We start from the raw sequence: 18,873 nt of genomic DNA, 5'->3' as shown, positions 1-18,873 counted from the left end.
TCCTGACTCTCCTGCTTTGTTTTGTACACTAAAGTACATGAGTAAGTCTAAAATTAAGCATCTGTGGATCATTGGTGGTTCAGTGGTAGAAATCTAGCCGGCCACGTGGGAGGCCGGGTTCAATTCCCGGTCAATACATTCCTGAGTTTTTGCTGATAGGGCAGTGCATTTTGTGAAAGTGAGGACAGCCATTTGCGCTGTGGTGATGCAAGTATACACTGTTCCACATACAATGGTACAGGAAGAGAAAAAAACAACTGCCCAACATGGAGCTCAAATACATGACCCTAAGATTAATAGTCTTATGCTCTAGCAACTGTGCTAGTCGGGCTTGGTTACGTAGGCTTGGAGGTGATGGCAAGGCAAGGCATCTTGACACTCCTGCTTTGTTTTATACACTAAAGTACATGAGTAAGTGTAAATTTAGGCATCTGTGGAGCATTGGTGGTTCAGTGGTAGAATTCTCGCCTGCCACGCGTGAGGCCCGGAATCGATTCCCGGCCAATGCAGTCCTGAATTTTTGCTGATATGGCAGTGTATTTTGTGAAAGTGAGGACAGCCATTTGCGCTGTGGTGGTGCAAGTATACAGTGTTCCACATACAATGGTACAGGAAAAGAAAAAACATCCGCACAACGTGGGGCTCGAACCCACGACCCTGCGATTAAGAGTCTCATGCTTTACCGACTGAGCTAGCCAGGCTTATTTGAGAATGTATGGAGGTGATGGCAAGGCAAGACATCCTGACACTCCTGCTTTGTTTCATACACTAAAGTACACGAGTAAGTGTAAAATTAAGTATCTGTGGAGCATTGGTGGTTCAGTGATAGAATTCTCGCCTGCCATGCGGGAGGTCTGGGTTCGATTCCCGGCCAATGCAGTCCTGAGTTTTTGCTGATATGGCAGTGCATTTTGTGAAAGTGAGAACAGCCATTTGCGCTGTGGTGGTGCAAGTTGACAGTGTTCCACATACAATGGTACAGGAAAAGAAAAAAAACATCCGCCCAATGTGGGGCTCGAACCCACAACCCTGAGATTAAGAGTCTAATGCTTTACCGACTGAGTTAGCAATGCTTGGTAACCGAGGCGTTGTGGTGATGGCAAGGCATCCTGACTCTCCTGCTTTGTTTTGTACACTAAAGTACATGAGTAAGTCTAAAATTAAGCATCTGTGGATCATTGGTGGTTCAGTGGAAGAAATCTAGCCGGCCACGTGGGAGGCCGGGTTCAATTCCCGGTCAATACATTCCTGAGTTTTTGCTGATAGGGCAGTGCATTTTGTGAAAGTGAGGACAGCCATTTGCGCTTTGGTGATGCAAGTATACACTGTTCCACATACAATGGTACAGGAAGAGAAAAAAACAACTGCCCAACATGGAGCTCAAATACATGACCCTAAGATTAATAGTCTTATGCTCTAGCGACTGTGCTAGTCGGGCTTGATTACGTAGGCTTGGAGGTGATGGCAAGGCAAGGCATCCTGACACTCCTGCTTTGTTTTATACACTAAAGTACATGAGTAAGTGTAAAATAAGGCATCTGTGGAGCATTGGTGGTTCAGTGGTAGAATTCTCGCCTGCCACGCGTGAGGCCCGGAATCGATTCCCGGCCAATGCAGTCTTGAGTTTTTCCTGATATGGCAGTGTATTTTGTGAAAGTGAGGACAGCCATTTGCGCTGTTGTGGTGCAAGTATACAGTGTTCCACATACAATGGTACAGGAATAGAAAAAACATCCGCACAACGTGGGGCTCGAACCCACGACCCTGCGATTAAGAGTCTCATGCATTACCGACTGAGCTAGCCAGGCTTATTTGAGAATGTATGGAGGTGATGGCAAGGCAAGACATCCTGACACTCCTGCTTTGTTTCATACACTAAAGTACACGAGTAAGTGTAAAATTAAGTATCTGTGGAGCATTGGTGGTTCAGTGATAGAATTCTCGCCTGCCATGCGGGAGGTCTGGGTTCGATTCCCGGCCAATGCAGTCCTGAGTTTATGCTGATATGGCAGTGCATTTTGTGAAAGTGAGAACAGCCATTTGCGCTGTGGTGGTGCAAGTTGACAGTGTTCCACATACAATGGTACAGGAAAAGAAAAAAAACATCCGCCCAATGTGGGGCTCAAACCCACAACCCTGAGATTAAGAGTCTCATGCTTTACCGACTGAGTTAGCAATGCTTGGTAACCGAGGCGTTGTGGTGATGGCAAGGCATCCTGACTATCCTGCTTTGTTTTGTACACTAAAGTACATGAGTAAGTCTAAAATTAAGCATCTGTGGATCATTGGTGGTTCAGTGGTAGAAATCTAGCCGGCCACGTGGGAGGCCGGGTTCAATTCCCGGTCAATACATTCCTGAGTTTTTGCTGATAGGGCAGTGCATTTTGTGAAAGTGAGGACAGCCATTTGCGCTTTGGTGATGCAAGTATACACTGTTCCACATACAATGGTACAGGAAGAGAAAAAAACAACTGCCCAACATGGAGCTCAAATACATGACCCTAAGATTAATAGTCTTATGCTCTAGCGACTGTGCTAGTCGGGCTTGATTACGTAGGCTTGGAGGTGATGGCAAGGCAAGGCATCCTGACACTCCTGCTTTGTTTTATACACTAAAGTACATGAGTAAGTGTAAAATAAGGCATCTGTGGAGCATTGGTGGTTCAGTGGTAGAATTCTCGCCTGCCACGCGTGAGGCCCGGAATCGATTCCCGGCCAATGCAGTCTTGAGTTTTTCCTGATATGGCAGTGTATTTTGTGAAAGTGAGGACAGCCATTTGCGCTGTTGTGGTGCAAGTATACAGTGTTCCACATACAATGGTACAGGAAAAGAAAAAACATCCGCCCAACGTGGGGCTCGAACCCACGACCCTGAGATTAAGAGTCTCATGCTCTACCGACTGAGCTAGCCAGGCTTGGTTGAGAATGTATGGAGGTGATGGCAAGGCAAGGCATCCTGACACTCCTGCTTTGTTTCATACACTAAAGTACACGAGTAAGTGTAAAATTAAGTATCTGTGGAGCATTGGTGGTTCAGTGGTAGAATTCTCGCCTGCCACGCGGGAGGCCCGGGTTCGATTCCCGGCCAATGCAGTCCTGAGTTTTTGCTGATATGGCAGTGCATTTTGTGAAAGTGAGGACAGCCATTTGCGCTGTGGTGGTGCAAGTTGACAGTGTTCCACATACAATGGTACAGGAAAAGAAAAAAAACATCCGCCCAATGTGGGGCTCGAACCCACAACCCTGAGATTAAGAGTCTCATGCTTTACCGACTGAGTTAGCAATGCTTGGTAACCGAGGCGTTGTGGTGATGGCAAGGCATCCTGACTATCCTGCTTTGTTTTGTACACTAAAGTACATGAGTAAGTCTAAAATTAAGCATCTGTGGATCATTGGTGGTTCAGTGGTAGAAATCTAGCCGGCCACGTGGGAGGCCGGGTTCAATTCCCGGTCAATACATTCCTGAGTTTTTGCTGATAGGGCAGTGCATTTTGTGAAAGTGAGGACAGCCATTTGCGCTTTGGTGATGCAAGTATACACTGTTCCACATACAATGGTACAGGAAGAGAAAAAAACAACTGCCCAACATGGAGCTCAAATACATGACCCTAAGATTAATAGTCTTATGCTCTAGCGACTGTGCTAGTCGGGCTTGATTACGTAGGCTTGGAGGTGATGGCAAGGCATCCTGACACTCCTGCTTTGTTTTATACACTAAAGTACATGAGTAAGTGTAAAATAAGGCATCTGTGGAGCATTGGTGGTTCAGTGGTAGAATTCTCGCCTGCCACGCGTGAGGCCCGGAATCGATTCCCGGCCAATGCAGTCTTGAGTTTTTCTTGATATGGCAGTGTATTTTGTGAAAGTGAGGACAGCCATTTGCGCTGTTGTGGTGCAAGTATACAGTGTTCCACATACAATGGTACAGGAAAAGAAAAAACATCCGCACAACGTGGGGCTCGAACCCACGACCCTGCGATTAAGAGTCTCATGCTTTACCGACTGAGCTAGCCAGGCTTATTTGAGAATGTATGGAGGTGATGGCAAGGCAAGACATCCTGACACTCCTGCTTTGTTTCATACACTAAAGTACACGAGTAAGTGTAAAATTAAGTATCTGTGGAGCATTGGTGGTTCAGTGATAGAATTCTCGCCTGCCATGCGGGAGGTCTGGGTTCGATTCCCGGCCAATGCAGTCCTGAGTTTTTGCTGATATGGCAGTGCATTTTGTGAAAGTGAGAACAGCCATTTGCGCTGTGGTGGTGCAAGTTGACAGTGTTCCACATACAATGGTACAGGAAAAGAAAAAAAACATCCGCCCAATGTGGGGCTCGAACCCACAACCCTGAGATTAAGAGTCTCATGCTTTACCGACTGAGTTAGCAATGCTTGGTAACCGAGGCGTTGTGGTGATGGCAAGGCATCCTGACTCCCCTGCTTTGTTTTGTACACTAAAGTACATGAGTAAGTCTAAAATTAAGCATCTGTGGATCATTGGTGGTTCAGTGGTAGAAATCTAGCCGGCCACGTGGGAGGCCGGGTTTAATTCCCGGTCAATACATTCCTGAGTTTTTGCTGATAGGGCAGTGCATTTTGTGAAAGTGAGGACAGCCATTTGCGCTTTGGTGATGCAAGTATACACTGTTCCACATACAATGGTACAGGAAGAGAAAAAAACAACTGCCCAACATGGAGCTCAAATACATGACCCTAAGATTAATAGTCTTATGCTCTAGCGACTGTGCTAGTCGGGCTTGATTACGTAGGCTTGGAGGTGATGGCAAGGCAAGGCATCCTGACACTCCTGCTTTGTTTTATACACTAAAGTACATGAGTAAGTGTAAAATAAGGCATCTGTGGAGCATTGGTGGTTCAGTGGTAGAATTCTCGCCTGCCACGCGTGAGGCCCGGAATCGATTCCCGGCCAATGCAGTCTTGAGTTTTTCCTGATATGGCAGTGTATTTTGTGAAAGTGAGGACAGCCATTTGCGCTGTTGTGGTGCAAGTATACAGTGTTCCACATACAATGGTACAGGAAAAGAAAAAACATCCACCCAACGTGGGGCTCGAACCCACGACCCTGAGATTAAGAGTCTCATGCTCTACCGACTGAGCTAGCCAGGCTTGGTTGAGAATGTATGGAGGTGATGGCAAGGCAAGGCATCCTGACACTCCTGCTTTGTTTCATACACTAAAGTACACGAGTAAGTGTAAAATTAAGTATCTGTGGAGCATTGGTGGTTCAGTGGTAGAATTCTCGCCTGCCACGCGGGAGGCCCGGGTTCGATTCCCGGCCAATGCAGTCCTGAGTTTTTGCTGATATGGCAGTGCATTTTGTGAAAGTGAGGACAGCCATTTGCGCTGTGGTGGTGCAAGTTGACAGTGTTCCACATACAATGGTACAGGAAAAGAAAAAAAACATCCGCCCAATGTGGGGCTCGAACCCACAACCCTGAGATTAAGAGTCTCATGCTTTACCGACTGAGTTAGCAATGCTTGGTAACCGAGGCGTTGTGGTGATGGCAAGGCATCCTGACTATCCTGCTTTGTTTTGTACACTAAAGTACATGAGTAAGTCTAAAATTAAGCATCTGTGGATCATTGGTGGTTCAGTGGTAGAAATCTAGCCGGCCACGTGGGAGGCCGGGTTCAATTCCCGGTCAATACATTCCTGAGTTTTTGCTGATAGGGCAGTGCATTTTGTGAAAGTGAGGACAGCCATTTGCGCTTTGGTGATGCAAGTATACACTGTTCCACATACAATGGTACAGGAAGAGAAAAAAACAACTGCCCAACATGGAGCTCAAATACATGACCCTAAGATTAATAGTCTTATGCTCTAGCGACTGTGCTAGTCGGGCTTGATTACGTAGGCTTGGAGGTGATGGCAAGGCAAGGCATCCTGACACTCCTGCTTTGTTTTATACACTAAAGTACATGAGTAAGTGTAAAATAAGGCATCTGTGGAGCATTGGTGTTTCAGTGGTAGAATTCTCGCCTGCCACGCGTGAGGCCCGGAATCGATTCCCGGCCAATGCAGTCTTGAGTTTTTCCTGATATGGCAGTGTATTTTGTGAAAGTGAGGACAGCCATTTGCGCTGTTGTGGTGCAAGTATACAGTGTTCCACATACAATGGTACAGGAAAAGAAAAAACATCCGCCCAACGTGGGGCTCGAACCCACGACCCTGAGATTAAGAGTCTCATGCTCTACCGACTGAGCTAGCCAGGCTTGGTTGAGAATGTATGGAGGTGATGGCAAGGCAAGGCATCCTGACACTCCTGCTTTGTTTCATACACTAAAGTACACGAGTAAGTGTAAAATTAAGTATCTGTGGAGCATTGGTGGTTCAGTGGTAGAATTCTCGCCTGCCACGCGGGAGGCCCGGGTTCGATTCCCGGCCAATGCAGTCCAGAGTTTTTGCTGATATGGCAGTGCATTTTGTGAAAGTGAGGACAGCCATTTGCGCTGTGGTGGTGCAAGTTGACAGTGTTCCACATACAATGGTACAGGAAAAGAAAAAAAACATCCGCCCAATGTGGGGCTCGAACCCACGACCCTGAAATTAAGAGTCTCATGCTTTACCGACTGAGTTAGCAATGCTTGGTAACCGAGGAGTTGTGGTGATGGCAAGGCAAGGCATCCTGACTCTCCTGCTTTGTTTTGTACACTAAAGTACATGAGTAAGTCTAAAATTAAGCATCTGTGGATCATTGGTGGTTCAGTGGTAGAAATCTAGCCGGCCACGTGGGAGGCCAAGTTCAATTCCCGGTCAATACATTCCTGAGTTTTTGCTGATAGGGCAGTGCATTTTGTGAAAGTGAGGACAGCCATTTGTGCTGTGGTGATGCAAGTATACACTGTTCCACATACAATGGTACAGGAAGAGAAAAAAACAACTGCCCAACATGGAGCTCAAATACATTACCCTAAGATTAATAGTTTTATGCTCTAGTGACTGTGCTAGTCGGGCTTGGTTACGTAGGCTTGGAGGTGATGGCAAGGCAAGGCATCCTGACACTCCTGCTTTGTTTTATACACTAAAGTACATGAGTAAGTGTAAAATTAGGCATCTGTGGAGCATTGGTGGTTCAGTAGTAGAATTCTCGCCTGCCACGCGTGAGGCCCGGAATCGATTCCCAGCCAATGCAGTCCTGAGTTTTTGCTGATATGGCAGTGTATTTTGTGAAAGTGAGGACAGCCATTTGCGCTGTGGTGGTGCAAGTATACAGTGTTCCACATACAATGGTACAGGAAAAGAAAAAACATCCGCCCAACGTGGGGCTCGAACACACGACCCTGAGATTAAGAGTCTCCTGCTCTACCGACTGAGCTAGCCAGGCTTGGTCGAAAATGTATGGAGGTGATGGCAAGGCAAGGCATCCTGACACTCCTGCTTTGTTTCATAAACTAAAGTACACGAGTAAGTGTAAAATTAAGTATCTGTGGAGCATTGGTGGTTCAGTGGTAGAATTCTCGCCTGCCACGCGGGAGGCCTGGGTTCGATTCCCGGCCAATGCAGTCCTGAGTTTTTGCTGATATGGCAGTGCATTTTGTAAAAGTGAGGACAGCCATTTGCGCTGTGGTGGTGCAAGTTGACAGTGTTCCACATACAATGGTACAGGAAAAGAAAAAAAACATCCGCCCAATGTGGGGCTCGAACCCACAACCCTGAGATTAAGAGTCTTATGCTTTACCGACTGAGTTAGCAATGCTTGGTAACCGAGGAGTTGTGGTGATGGGAAGGGAAGGCATCCTGACTCTCCTGCTTTGTTTTGTACACTAAAGTACATGAGTAAGTCTAAAATTAAGCATCTGTGGATCATTGGTGGTTCAGTGGTAGAAATCTAGCCGGCCACGTGGGAGGCCGGGTTCAAATCCCGGTCAATACATTCCTGAGTTTTTGCTGATAGGGCAGTGCATTTTGTGAAAGTGAGGACAGCCACTTGCGCTGTGGTGATGCAAGTATACACTGTTCCACATACAATGGTACAGGAAGAGAAAAAAACAACTGCCCAACATGGAGCTCAAATACATGACCCTAAGATTAATAGTCTTATGCTCTAGCGACTGTGCTAGTCGGGCTTGATTACGTAGGCTTGGAGGTGATGGCAAGGCATCCTGACACTCCTGCTTTGTTTTATACACTAAAGTACATGAGTAAGTGTAAAATAAGGCATCTGTGGAGCATTGGTGGTTCAGTGGTAGAATTCTCGCCTGCCACGCGTGAGGCCCGGAATCGATTCCCGGCCAATGCAGTCTTGAGTTTTTCTTGATATGGCAGTGTATTTTGTGAAAGTGAGGACAGCCATTTGCGCTGTTGTGGTGCAAGTATACAGTGTTCCACATACAATGGTACAGGAAAAGAAAAAACATCCGCACAACGTGGGGCTCGAACCCACGACCCTGCGATTAAGAGTCTCATGCTTTACCGACTGAGCTAGCCAGGCTTATTTGAGAATGTATGGAGGTGATGGCAAGGCAAGACATCCTGACACTCCTGCTTTGTTTCATACACTAAAGTACACGAGTAAGTGTAAAATTAAGTATCTGTGGAGCATTGGTGGTTCAGTGATAGAATTCTCGCCTGCCATGCGGGAGGTCTGGGTTCGATTCCCGGCCAATGCAGTCCTGAGTTTTTGCTGATATGGCAGTGCATTTTGTGAAAGTGAGAACAGCCATTTGCGCTGTGGTGGTGCAAGTTGACAGTGTTCCACATACAATGGTACAGGAAAAGAAAAAAAACATCCGCCCAATGTGGGGCTCGAACCCACAACCCTGAGATTAAGAGTCTCATGCTTTACCGACTGAGTTAGCAATGCTTGGTAACCGAGGCGTTGTGGTGATGGCAAGGCATCCTGACTCCCCTGCTTTGTTTTGTACACTAAAGTACATGAGTAAGTCTAAAATTAAGCATCTGTGGATCATTGGTGGTTCAGTGGTAGAAATCTAGCCGGCCACGTGGGAGGCCGGGTTTAATTCCCGGTCAATACATTCCTGAGTTTTTGCTGATAGGGCAGTGCATTTTGTGAAAGTGAGGACAGCCATTTGCGCTTTGGTGATGCAAGTATACACTGTTCCACATACAATGGTACAGGAAGAGAAAAAAACAACTGCCCAACATGGAGCTCAAATACATGACCCTAAGATTAATAGTCTTATGCTCTAGCGACTGTGCTAGTCGGGCTTGATTACGTAGGCTTGGAGGTGATGGCAAGGCAAGGCATCCTGACACTCCTGCTTTGTTTTATACACTAAAGTACATGAGTAAGTGTAAAATAAGGCATCTGTGGAGCATTGGTGGTTCAGTGGTAGAATTCTCGCCTGCCACGCGTGAGGCCCGGAATCGATTCCCGGCCAATGCAGTCTTGAGTTTTTCCTGATATGGCAGTGTATTTTGTGAAAGTGAGGACAGCCATTTGCGCTGTTGTGGTGCAAGTATACAGTGTTCCACATACAATGGTACAGGAAAAGAAAAAACATCCACCCAACGTGGGGCTCGAACCCACGACCCTGAGATTAAGAGTCTCATGCTCTACCGACTGAGCTAGCCAGGCTTGGTTGAGAATGTATGGAGGTGATGGCAAGGCAAGGCATCCTGACACTCCTGCTTTGTTTCATACACTAAAGTACACGAGTAAGTGTAAAATTAAGTATCTATGGAGCATTGGTGGTTCAGTGGTAGAATTCTCGCCTGCCACGCGGGAGGCCCGGGTTCGATTCCCGGCCAATGCAGTCCTGAGTTTTTGCTGATATGGCAGTGCATTTTGTGAAAGTGAGGACAGCCATTTGCGCTGTGGTGGTGCAAGTTGACAGTGTTCCACATACAATGGTACAGGAAAAGAAAAAAAACATCCGCCCAATGTGGGGCTCGAACCCACAACCCTGAGATTAAGAGTCTCATGCTTTACCGACTGAGTTAGCAATGCTTGGTAACCGAGGCGTTGTGGTGATGGCAAGGCATCCTGACTATCCTGCTTTGTTTTGTACACTAAAGTACATGAGTAAGTCTAAAATTAAGCATCTGTGGATCATTGGTGGTTCAGTGGTAGAAATCTAGCCGGCCACGTGGGAGGCCGGGTTCAATTCCCGGTCAATACATTCCTGAGTTTTTGCTGATAGGGCAGTGCATTTTGTGAAAGTGAGGACAGCCATTTGCGCTTTGGTGATGCAAGTATACACTGTTCCACATACAATGGTACAGGAAGAGAAAAAAACAACTGCCCAACATGGAGCTCAAATACATGACCCTAAGATTAATAGTCTTATGCTCTAGCGACTGTGCTTGTCGGGCTTGATTACGTAGGCTTGGAGGTGATGGCAAGGCAAGGCATCCTGACACTCCTGCTTTGTTTTATACACTAAAGTACATGAGTAAGTGTAAAATAAGGCATCTGTGGAGCATTGGTGTTTCAGTGGTAGAATTCTCGCCTGCCACGCGTGAGGCCCGGAATCGATTCCCGGCCAATGCAGTCTTGAGTTTTTCCTGATATGGCAGTGTATTTTGTGAAAGTGAGGACAGCCATTTGCGCTGTTGTGGTGCAAGTATACAGTGTTCCACATACAATGGTACAGGAAAAGAAAAAACATCCGCCCAACGTGGGGCTCGAACCCACGACCCTGAGATTAAGAGTCTCATGCTCTACCGACTGAGCTAGCCAGGCTTGGTTGAGAATGTATGGAGGTGATGGCAAGGCAAGGCATCCTGACACTCCTGCTTTGTTTCATACACTAAAGTACACGAGTAAGTGTAAAATTAAGTATCTGTGGAGCATTGGTGGTTCAGTGGTAGAATTCTCGCCTGCCACGCGGGAGGCCCGGGTTCGATTCCCGGCCAATGCAGTCTTGAGTTTTTGCTGATATGGCAGTGCATTTTGTGAAAGTGAGGACAGCCATTTGCGCTGTGGTGGTGCAAGTTGACAGTGTTCCACATACAATGGTACAGGAAAAGAAAAAAAACATCCGCCCAATGTGGGGCTCGAACCCACGACCCTGAAATTAAGAGTCTCATGCTTTACCGACTGAGTTAGCAATGCTTGGTAACCGAGGAGTTGTGGTGATGGCAAGGCATCCTGACTCTCCTGCTTTGTTTTGTACACTAAAGTACATGAGTAAGTCTAAAATTAAGCATCTGTGGATCATTGGTGGTTCAGTGGTAGAAATCTAGCCGGCCACGTGGGAGGCCAAGTTCAATTCCCAGTCAATACATTCCTGAGTTTTTGCTGATAGGGCAGTGCATTTTGTGAAAGTGAGGACAGCCATTTGTGCTGTGGTGATGCAAGTATACACTGTTCCACATACAATGGTACAGGAAGAGAAAAAAACAACTGCCCAACATGGAGCTCAAATACATGACCCTAAGATTAATAGTTTTATGCTCTAGTGACTGTGCTAGTCGGGCTTGGTTACGTAGGCTTGGAGGTGATGGCAAGGCAAGGCATCCTGACACTCCTGCTTTGTTTTATACACTAAAGTACATGAGTAAGTGTAAAATTAGGCATCTGTGGAGCATTGGTGGTTCAGTAGTAGAATTCTCGCCTGCCACGCGTGAGGCCCGGAATCGATTCCCAGCCAATGCAGTCCTGAGTTTTTGCTGATATGGCAGTGTATTTTGTGAAAGTGAGGACAGCCATTTGCGCTGTGGTGGTGCAAGTATACAGTGTTCCACATACAATGGTACAGGAAAAGAAAAAACATACGCCCAACGTGGGGCTCGAACACACGACCCTGAGATTAAGAGTCTCCTGCTCTACCGACTGAGCTAGCCAGGCTTGGTTGAAAATGTATGGAGGTGATGGCAAGGCAAGGCATCCTGACACTCCTGCTTTGTTTCATAAACTAAAGTACACGAGTAAGTGTAAAATTAAGTATCTGTGGAGCATTGGTGGTTCTTGGTAGAATTCTCGCCTGCCACGCGGGAGGCCTGGGTTCGATTCCCGGCCAATGCAGTCCTGAGTTTTTGCTGATATGGCAGTGCATTTTGTAAAAGTGAGGACAGCCATTTGCGCTGTGGTGGTGCAAGTTGACAGTGTTCCACATACAATGGTACAGGAAAAGAAAAAAAACATCCGCCCAATGTGGGGCTCGAACCCACAACCCTGAGATTAAGAGTCTTATGCTTTACCGACTGAGTTAGCAATGCTTGGTAACCGAGGAGTTGTGGTGATGGGAAGGGAAGGCATCCTGACTCTCCTGCTTTGTTTTGTACACTAAAGTACATGAGTAAGTCTAAAATTAAGCATCTGTGGATCATTGGTGGTTCAGTGGTAGAAATCTAGCCGGCCACGTGGGAGGCCGGGTTCAAATCCCGGTCAATACATTCCTGAGTTTTTGCTGATAGGGCAGTGCATTTTGTGAAAGTGAGGACAGCCACTTGCGCTGTGGTGATGCAAGTATACACTGTTCCACATACAATGGTACAGGAAGAGAAAAAAACAACTGCCCAACATGGAGCTCAAATACATGACCCTAAGATTAATAGTCTTATGCTCTTACGACTGTGCTAGTCGGGCTTGATTACGTAGGCTTGGAGGTGATGGCAAGGCAAGGCATCCTGACACTCCTGCTTTGTTTTATACACTAAAGTACATGAGTAAGTGTAAAATAAGGCATCTGTGGAGCATTGGTGGTTCAGTGGTAGAATTCTCGCCTGCCACGCGTGAGGCACGGAATCGATTCCCGGCCAATGCAGTCTTGAGTTTTTCCTGATATGGCAGTGTATTTTGTGAAAGTGAGGACAGCCATTTGCGCTGTTGTGGTGCAAGTATACAGTGTTCCACATACAATGGTACAGGAAAAGAAAAAACATCCGCCCAACGTGGGGCTCGAACCCACGACCCTGAGATTAAGAGTCTTATGCTCTACCGACTGAGCTAGCCAGGCTTGGTTGAGAATGTATGGAGGTGATGGCAAGGCAAGGCATCCTGACACTCCTGCTTTGTTTCATACACTAAAGTACACGAGTAAGTGTAAAATTAAGTATCTGTGGCGCATTGGTGGTTCAGTGGTAGAATTCTCGCCTGCCATGCGGGAGGCCCGGGTTCGATTCCCGGCCAATGCAGTCCTGAGTTTTTGCTGATATGGCAGTGCATTTTGTGAAAGTGAGGACAGCCATTTGCGCTGTGGTGGTGCAAGTTGACAGTGTTCCACATACAATGGTACAGGAAAAGAAAAAAAACATCTGCCCAATGTGGGGCTCGAACCCACGACCCTGAGATTAAGAGCCTCATGCTTTACCGACTGAGTTAGCAATGCTTGGTAACTGAGGAGATGTGGTGATGGCAAGGCAAGGCATCCTGACTCTCCTGCTTTGTTTTGTACACTAAAGTACATGAGTAAGTCTAAAATTAAGCATCTGTGGATCATTGGTGGTTCAGTGGTAGAAATCTAGCCGGCCACGTGGGAGGCCGGGTTCAATTCCCGGTCAATACATTCCTGAGTTTTTGCTGATAGGGCAGTGCATTTTGTGAAAGTGAGGACAGCCATTTGTGCTGTGGTGATGCAAGTATATACTGTTTTACATACAATGGTACAGGAAGAGAAAAAAACAACTGCCCAACATGGAGCTCAAATACATGACCCTAAGATTAATAGTCTTATGCTCTAGCGACTGTGCTAGTCGGGCTTGGTTACGTAGGCTTGGAGGTGATGGCAAGGCAAGGCATCCTGACACTCCTGCTTTGTTTTATACACTAAAGTACATGAGGAAGTGTAAAATTAGGCATCTGTGGAGCATTGGTGGTTCAGTGGTAGAATTCTCGCCTGCCACGCGTGAGGCCCGGAATCGATTCCCGGCCAATGCAGTCCTGAGTTTTTGCTGATATGGCAGTGTATTTTGTGAAAGTGAGGACAGCCATTTGCGCTGTGGTGGTGCAAGTATACAGTGTTCCACATACAATGGTACAGGAAAAGAAAAAACATCCGCCCAACGTGGGGCTCAAACCCACGACCCTGAGATTAAGAGTCTCATGCTCTACCGACTGAGCTAGCCAGGCTTGGTTGAAAATGTATGGAGGTGATGGCAAGGCAAGGCATCCTGACACTCCTGCTTTGTTTCATAAACTAAAGTACACGAGTAAGTGTAAAATTCAGTATCTGTGGAGCATTGGTGGTTCAGTGGTAGAATTCTCGCCTGCCACGCGTGAGGCCTGGGTTCGATTCCCGGACAATGCAGTCCTGAGTTTTTGCTGATATGGCAGTGTATTTTGTGAAAGTGAGGACAGCCATTTGCGCTGTGGTGGTGCAAGTTGACAGTGTTCCACATACAATGGTACAGGAAAAGAAAAAAAACATCCGCCCAATGTGGGGCTCGAACCCACGACCCTGAGATTAAGAGTCTTATGCTTTACCGACTGAGTTAGCAATGCTTGGTAACCGAGGAGTTGTGATGATGGCAAGGCAAGGCATCCTGACTCTCCTGCTTTGTTTTGTACACTAAAGTACATGAGTAAGTCTAAAATTAAGCATCTGTGGATCATCGGTGGTTCAGTGGTAGAAATCTAGCTGGCCACGTGGGAGGCCGGGTTCAAATCCCGGTCAATACATTCCTGAGTTTTTGCTGATAGGGCAGTGCATTTTGTGAAAGTGAGGACAGCCATTTGCGCTGTGGTGATGCAAGTATACACTGTTCCACATACAATGGTACAGGAAGAGAAAAAAACAACTGCCCAACATGGAGCTCAAATACATGACCCTAAGATTAATAGTCTTATGCTCTAGCGACTGTGCTAGTCGGGCTTGGTTACGTAGGCTTGGAGGTGATGGCAAGGCAAGGCATCCTGACACTCCTGCTTTGTTTTATACACTAAAGTACATGAGTAAGTGTAAAATTAGGCATCTGTGGAGCATTGGTGGTTCAGTGGTAGAATTCTCGCCTGCCACGCGTGAGGCCCGGAATCGATTCCCGGCCAATGCAGTCCTGAGTTTTTGCTGATATGGCAGTGTATTTTGTGAAAGTGAGGACAGCTATTTGCGCTGTGGTGCTGCAAGTTGACAGTGTTCCACATACAATGGTACAGGAAAAGAAAAAACATCCGCCCAACGTGGGGCTCGAACCCACAACCCTGAGATTAAGAGTCTCATGCTCTACCGACTGAGCTAGCCAGGCTTGGTTGCGAATGTATGGAGGTGATGGCAAGGCAAGGCATCCTGACACTCCTGCTTTGTTTCATACACTAAAGTACACGAGTAAGTGTAAAATTAAGTACCTGTGGAGCATTGGTGGTTCAGTGGTAGAATTCTCGCCTTCCACGCGGGAGGCCTGGGTTCGATTCCTGGCCAATGCAGTCATGAGTTTTTGCTGATATGGCAGTGCATTTTGTGAAAGTGAGGACAGCCATTTGCGCTGTGGTGGTGCAAGTTGACAGTGTTCCACATACAATGGTACAGGAAAAGAAAAAACATCCACCCAACGTGGGGCTCGAACACACGACCCTGAGATTAAGAGTCTCATGCTCTACCGACTGAGCTAGCCAGGCTTGGTTGCGAATGCATGGAGGTGATGGCAAGGCAAGGCAAGGCATCCTGACACACCTGCTTTGTTTCATACACTAAAGTACACGAGTACAGATGTAGCCACCTTTATCTTGACTGTTTCTCCGCCGAGACGGGCGTTTAGTCACGCTAATGCGATAGCTGAGTTTCATCACAGGCTGGCGCGTTGAGGCGATCTAGATACTCATCATGCATTACACATCTCCACCACTGTGTCGCTAATGCTCCACTAATCCAGTACTTTCGATCGTACAGTATAGCGGCGGATTGATCTACAGCTCTGGCAATACTGTAGGCGTAACGGGAGGCGGTGGAAAAAGTATGGAGTACTGTACAGTATGTGTATGGAGACGCAACTACAGTAATTGTGTAAAAGGAAGAATGTACAGTACAATGTATAAACACCGTGCTTTTAAAATATATGAGCGTCTGAGTTCGCTAATGCATAATGGGAATGGAGGACTAGCCGGAGGCGGAGGAAAACACCGTGCTTTACAAATGCGAGCGTCCGAGTCCTCTAAGGCATAAACCAACAGCAATGGGGCGGGGGCCGGCCGCTGTTTGCAGTACTTTCACACATGAAATTGGAAATCTCTCATGAGGCGTCGTGGGCTAGGGGTGAAGGCTCCCACCTCCCTCGCTGGGGGTCCAGGGTTCGAGACCTGATGTGCTTTCTTTCTTTCTTTTTTTTTTTTTTTTTCTGTAATAATGCACTGTATTATTTTATTTACACTGTAAGACAGTCAATGGAAGGATGCACACAGATTTCACATAAATCAAAGTACATCTGCAGGAGCGATTCTTTACGCTAAATGCACCTAAACAGCGGGAATGAAATGAGTGTATTCTGACGCTACCAACTGAGCAAAACAGTACTGTAGATCTTCAGCATTTGTGTATTGCACAGGACCTGAATTTCCTCCCTGTGCAGGCCCCCAGGGGGGAAGGGCGATGGGGGTAGGGGGGAGACGATGGAAAATACTGTGCCTTTGAAATGCAATTACATGAGCGTCCGAGTACACTACGGCATACTGTAAACCAACACCAATGGGAAGGAAGTGCCAACCTTATTTTTAATGTGTTCCCGTGACATTCACTTTAAAAAAAAAAAATTTCTCTCCAATACAGTACATCCAATGGAAGGATGCACACAGGTTTCACATACTGTACATTAAATCAAAGTACATCTGCAGGAGCGATTCTTTACGCTAAATGCAACCTACAGTACAGTACTGTAAGTGAGCAAAACAGTACTACAGTGGGCGTTTGTGTATTGCACATGACCAGCATTTGCATTCCCTCCCTGTCTACTGCATGATCTGTGCAGGCTCCCATGGGGGAAGGGCAGCAGGCTAGCCGGAGGCGGAGGAAAACACCGTGCTTTACAAATGCGAGCGTCCGAGTCCTCTAAGGCATAAACCAACAGCAATGGGGCGGGGGCCGGCCGCTGTTTGCAGTACTTTCACACATGAAATTGGAAATCTCTCATGAGGCGTCGTGGGCTAGGGGTGAAGGCTCCCACCTCCCTCGCTGGGGGTCCAGGGTTCGAGACCTGATGTGCTTTCTTTCTTTCTTTTTTTTTTTTTTTTTCTGTAATAATGCACTGTATTATTTTATTTACACTGTAAGACAGTCAATGGAAGGATGCACACAGATTTCACATAAATCAAAGTACATCTGCAGGAGCGATTCTTTACGCTAAATGCACCTAAACAGCGGGAATGAAATGAGTGTATTCTGACGCTACCAACTGAGCAAAACAGTACTGTAGATCTTCAGCATTTGTGTATTGCACAGGACCTGAATTTCCTCCCTGTGCAGGCCCCCAGGGGGGAAGGGCGATGGGGGTAGGGGGGAGACGATGGAAAATACTGTGCCTTTGAAATGCAATTACATGAGCGTCCGAGTACACTACGGCATACTGTAAACCAACACCAATGGGAAGGAAGTGCCAACCTTATTTTTAATGTGTTCCCGTGACATTCACTTTAAAAAAAAAAAAATTCTCTCCAATACAGTACATCCAATGGAAGGATGCACACAGGTTTCACATACTGTACATTAAATCAAAGTACATCTGCAGGAGCGATTCTTTACGCTAAATGCAACCTACAGTACAGTACTGTAAGTGAGCAAAACAGTACTACAGTGGGCGTTTGTGTATTGCACATGACCAGCATTTGCATTCCCTCCCTGTCTACTGCATGATCTGTGCAGGCTCCCATGGGGGAAGGGCAGCAGGCTAGCCGGAGGCGGAGGAAAACACCGTGCTTTACAAATGCGAGCGTCCGAGTCCTCTAAGGCATAAACCAACAGCAATGGGGCGGGGGCCGGCCGCTGTTTGCAGTACTTTCACACATGAAATTGGAAATCTCTCATGAGGCGTCGTGGGCTAGGGGTGAAGGCTCCCACCTCCCTCGCTGGGGTCCAGGGTTCGAGACCTGATGTGTTTTCTTTCTTTCTTTTTTTTTTTTTTTTTCTGTAATAATGCACTGTATTATTTTATTTACACTGTAAGACAGTCAATGGAAGGATGCACACAGATTTCACATAAATCAAAGTACATCTGCAGGAGCGATTCTTTACGCTAAATGCACCTAAACAGCGGGAATGAAATGAGTGTATTCTGACGCTACCAACTGAGCAAAACAGTACTGTAGATCTTCAGCGTTTGTGTATTGCACAGGACCTGAATTTCCTCCCTGTGCAGGCCCCCAGGGGGGAAGGGCGATGGGGGTAGGGGGGAGACGATGGAAAATACTGTGCCTTTGAAATGCAATTACATGAGCGTCCGAGTACACTACGGCATACTGTAAACCAACACCAATGGGAAGGAAGTGCCAACCTTATTTTTAATGTGTTCCCGTGACATTCACTTTAAAAAAAAAAAATTTCTCTCCAATACAGTACATCCAATGGAAGGATGCACACAGGTTTCACATACTGTACATTAAATCAAAGTACATCTGCAGGAGCGATTCCTCGTAAGCAGACTTGCTGTGTGGATCTTCTCCGACCTTTCAGAAATCTCCTGATAATTTGCTCTCCGTTTCTGCCTTCGAAAACTTCTTCACAGGCCATACTGTTCCAGCTCATTGACACAGTTTCGTCATACAGTATTTGACCGGTAATTCTTTCATTTACGGTTTACAATTATTTATATACTGTACGTAAATGATGAATGTCCCTGTGCATTGCTCCATGGCCTATACAACTTATCCCGGTGTATTTTAAAATGTATACCATCTCTCACTCCATATCCAAGCGCTGCCACGTGCTGGGAGTTCACGGTCGGCGGCCATTTTGTCAGGTTGCTAAGCGATCCAGCTCGGTATACCGTAATGTGCATACAGTAGACCTCGCTTATCCCAGTGTAATTGA

The 18,873-nt window shown here is 46.6% G+C and overlaps 22 non-coding genes across 22 annotated transcripts; 13 read left to right on the top strand and 9 right to left on the bottom strand.

The window, feature by feature from the left end:
- The first annotated feature begins 808 nt into the window (after positions 1–808).
- Positions 809–879, top strand: TRNAG-GCC (transfer RNA glycine (anticodon GCC)). Its single transcript has one exon. It is a non-coding gene; the product is annotated as a tRNA-Gly (tRNA).
- Positions 880–1,915: 1,036 nt separating this feature from the next.
- TRNAG-GCC (transfer RNA glycine (anticodon GCC)) lies at positions 1,916–1,986 on the top strand. The gene has a single exon. It is a non-coding gene; the product is annotated as a tRNA-Gly (tRNA).
- Positions 1,987–2,842: 856 nt separating this feature from the next.
- Positions 2,843–2,915, bottom strand: TRNAK-CUU (transfer RNA lysine (anticodon CUU)). The gene has a single exon. It is a non-coding gene; the product is annotated as a tRNA-Lys (tRNA).
- Positions 2,916–3,022: 107 nt separating this feature from the next.
- Positions 3,023–3,093, top strand: TRNAG-GCC (transfer RNA glycine (anticodon GCC)). The gene has a single exon. It is a non-coding gene; the product is annotated as a tRNA-Gly (tRNA).
- Positions 3,094–4,124: 1,031 nt separating this feature from the next.
- TRNAG-GCC (transfer RNA glycine (anticodon GCC)) lies at positions 4,125–4,195 on the top strand. The gene has a single exon. It is a non-coding gene; the product is annotated as a tRNA-Gly (tRNA).
- An 856-nt stretch (positions 4,196–5,051) lies between these two features.
- TRNAK-CUU (transfer RNA lysine (anticodon CUU)) lies at positions 5,052–5,124 on the bottom strand. Its single transcript has one exon. It is a non-coding gene; the product is annotated as a tRNA-Lys (tRNA).
- Positions 5,125–5,231: 107 nt separating this feature from the next.
- TRNAG-GCC (transfer RNA glycine (anticodon GCC)) lies at positions 5,232–5,302 on the top strand. Its single transcript has one exon. It is a non-coding gene; the product is annotated as a tRNA-Gly (tRNA).
- An 856-nt stretch (positions 5,303–6,158) lies between these two features.
- On the bottom strand, positions 6,159–6,231 carry TRNAK-CUU (transfer RNA lysine (anticodon CUU)). Its single transcript has one exon. It is a non-coding gene; the product is annotated as a tRNA-Lys (tRNA).
- Positions 6,232–6,338: 107 nt separating this feature from the next.
- TRNAG-GCC (transfer RNA glycine (anticodon GCC)) lies at positions 6,339–6,409 on the top strand. Its single transcript has one exon. It is a non-coding gene; the product is annotated as a tRNA-Gly (tRNA).
- A 1,041-nt stretch (positions 6,410–7,450) lies between these two features.
- On the top strand, positions 7,451–7,521 carry TRNAG-GCC (transfer RNA glycine (anticodon GCC)). The gene has a single exon. It is a non-coding gene; the product is annotated as a tRNA-Gly (tRNA).
- Positions 7,522–8,557: 1,036 nt separating this feature from the next.
- Positions 8,558–8,628, top strand: TRNAG-GCC (transfer RNA glycine (anticodon GCC)). The gene has a single exon. It is a non-coding gene; the product is annotated as a tRNA-Gly (tRNA).
- Positions 8,629–9,484: 856 nt separating this feature from the next.
- TRNAK-CUU (transfer RNA lysine (anticodon CUU)) lies at positions 9,485–9,557 on the bottom strand. The gene has a single exon. It is a non-coding gene; the product is annotated as a tRNA-Lys (tRNA).
- A 107-nt stretch (positions 9,558–9,664) lies between these two features.
- Positions 9,665–9,735, top strand: TRNAG-GCC (transfer RNA glycine (anticodon GCC)). Its single transcript has one exon. It is a non-coding gene; the product is annotated as a tRNA-Gly (tRNA).
- An 856-nt stretch (positions 9,736–10,591) lies between these two features.
- TRNAK-CUU (transfer RNA lysine (anticodon CUU)) lies at positions 10,592–10,664 on the bottom strand. The gene has a single exon. It is a non-coding gene; the product is annotated as a tRNA-Lys (tRNA).
- Positions 10,665–10,771: 107 nt separating this feature from the next.
- On the top strand, positions 10,772–10,842 carry TRNAG-GCC (transfer RNA glycine (anticodon GCC)). The gene has a single exon. It is a non-coding gene; the product is annotated as a tRNA-Gly (tRNA).
- A 1,967-nt stretch (positions 10,843–12,809) lies between these two features.
- TRNAK-CUU (transfer RNA lysine (anticodon CUU)) lies at positions 12,810–12,882 on the bottom strand. Its single transcript has one exon. It is a non-coding gene; the product is annotated as a tRNA-Lys (tRNA).
- Positions 12,883–12,989: 107 nt separating this feature from the next.
- On the top strand, positions 12,990–13,060 carry TRNAG-GCC (transfer RNA glycine (anticodon GCC)). Its single transcript has one exon. It is a non-coding gene; the product is annotated as a tRNA-Gly (tRNA).
- Positions 13,061–13,921: 861 nt separating this feature from the next.
- Positions 13,922–13,994, bottom strand: TRNAK-CUU (transfer RNA lysine (anticodon CUU)). Its single transcript has one exon. It is a non-coding gene; the product is annotated as a tRNA-Lys (tRNA).
- A 107-nt stretch (positions 13,995–14,101) lies between these two features.
- On the top strand, positions 14,102–14,172 carry TRNAG-GCC (transfer RNA glycine (anticodon GCC)). Its single transcript has one exon. It is a non-coding gene; the product is annotated as a tRNA-Gly (tRNA).
- Positions 14,173–15,033: 861 nt separating this feature from the next.
- On the bottom strand, positions 15,034–15,106 carry TRNAK-CUU (transfer RNA lysine (anticodon CUU)). The gene has a single exon. It is a non-coding gene; the product is annotated as a tRNA-Lys (tRNA).
- Positions 15,107–15,213: 107 nt separating this feature from the next.
- TRNAG-UCC (transfer RNA glycine (anticodon UCC)) lies at positions 15,214–15,284 on the top strand. The gene has a single exon. It is a non-coding gene; the product is annotated as a tRNA-Gly (tRNA).
- Positions 15,285–15,403: 119 nt separating this feature from the next.
- On the bottom strand, positions 15,404–15,476 carry TRNAK-CUU (transfer RNA lysine (anticodon CUU)). Its single transcript has one exon. It is a non-coding gene; the product is annotated as a tRNA-Lys (tRNA).
- Between the last annotated feature and the right edge of the window lie 3,397 nt (positions 15,477–18,873).

The sequence above is a fragment of the Pseudophryne corroboree genome, chromosome 3 (assembly GCF_028390025.1).
Source record: "Pseudophryne corroboree isolate aPseCor3 chromosome 3, aPseCor3.hap2, whole genome shotgun sequence".
Classification (NCBI taxonomy): Eukaryota; Metazoa; Chordata; class Amphibia; order Anura; family Myobatrachidae; genus Pseudophryne; species Pseudophryne corroboree.
This window is presented reverse-complemented; position numbering and strand designations above follow the sequence as displayed.